Below are 1,037 nucleotides of genomic sequence, written 5' to 3'. Positions count from 1 at the left end.
TTTTTTAATGAAACAAGTATTTCACAGGAAAATAGCTATTTTTATTTAAAACCCTTTTTTTTTTTTTTTTTTAAACACTTGTTACTAAGAGCTGGGTCTGCCACTGCACTCTCATGGCAAACCCACTTACTGCCCTGCTGTGTCCTTGGAATGGTCCCGGGGCAGGTCAGTGCCATGCAGGAATCCCTGCCCCAGGAATCCTTGCCCCAACTCAGGCACCTGGATAAAGTGTCTTCTGGAGGAAGTGTTTTCTTAATTTACTGGATGCAGCCCAAAGGAGTGTGTATTAGGGTGAATTCAGTCTAGCTTCATGTGATCACTACCTGTGGTTTTTCTGGCTTAGGCCTCAGCCCTGGCCAATGTCAGTCAGCTCCCCACTGTTTCCCCAAAATGCTGGAGGGGTATTTTTCTGACTGGAGTTACTGTGATTCACCATCAAATACAGCAGCTTCTCTGTCAATCTGAAAGTCCAGTAACTGGAAGGGCTTGTTTGAAGGTACTGCTACTGCTTCTGGGGTCTGCTTGATCTATCCACCATCATCCAGAATGAGGGCAAAGTTGGGTATTTTCTCACTGAAATTTAGCTCTTAAGAAAAATCTGCCCCATCTTCAGGCCAACAGAATTACAGACAATTACACTGTAAATACAATTTTTTTTTCCTCCGTAGAAATCAGTTCTGATAATTTTAGACAAGTACCCAAACCAAGCTGGTGTACTCTGTCACTGAAAACAAAACAAAAGAGCAAGGGAGACACCAGTGCAGGATGCACACACTTAATCTGATTTCATTAGATGGATGGTCTTTAAGTGAAGTAGAAAACTCTGTGTAAACATATTCTCATTTGATTCTAAGCTCTGCTGACTGATTTAATTTCAGCTTTATTGAATGCCTGAAGCTAAAGGTGGCCTAAGTGCCAAAAAATGGGCAGAAATGTGAAAAACTGTGAATTATGGCAAATATAGCTGCTTTGGTGTAAATCTCTGTGTGGACCCATTTTCTTCTTGGTTGAAGTATGTAAAATCAATTTACTGAAAG

Source organism: Lepidothrix coronata, unplaced genomic scaffold (genome assembly GCF_001604755.1).
Source record: "Lepidothrix coronata isolate B3197 unplaced genomic scaffold, Lepidothrix_coronata-1.0 Scaffold98, whole genome shotgun sequence".
In the NCBI taxonomy this organism is placed as follows: domain Eukaryota; kingdom Metazoa; phylum Chordata; class Aves; order Passeriformes; family Pipridae; genus Lepidothrix; species Lepidothrix coronata.
This window is presented reverse-complemented; position numbering follows the sequence as displayed.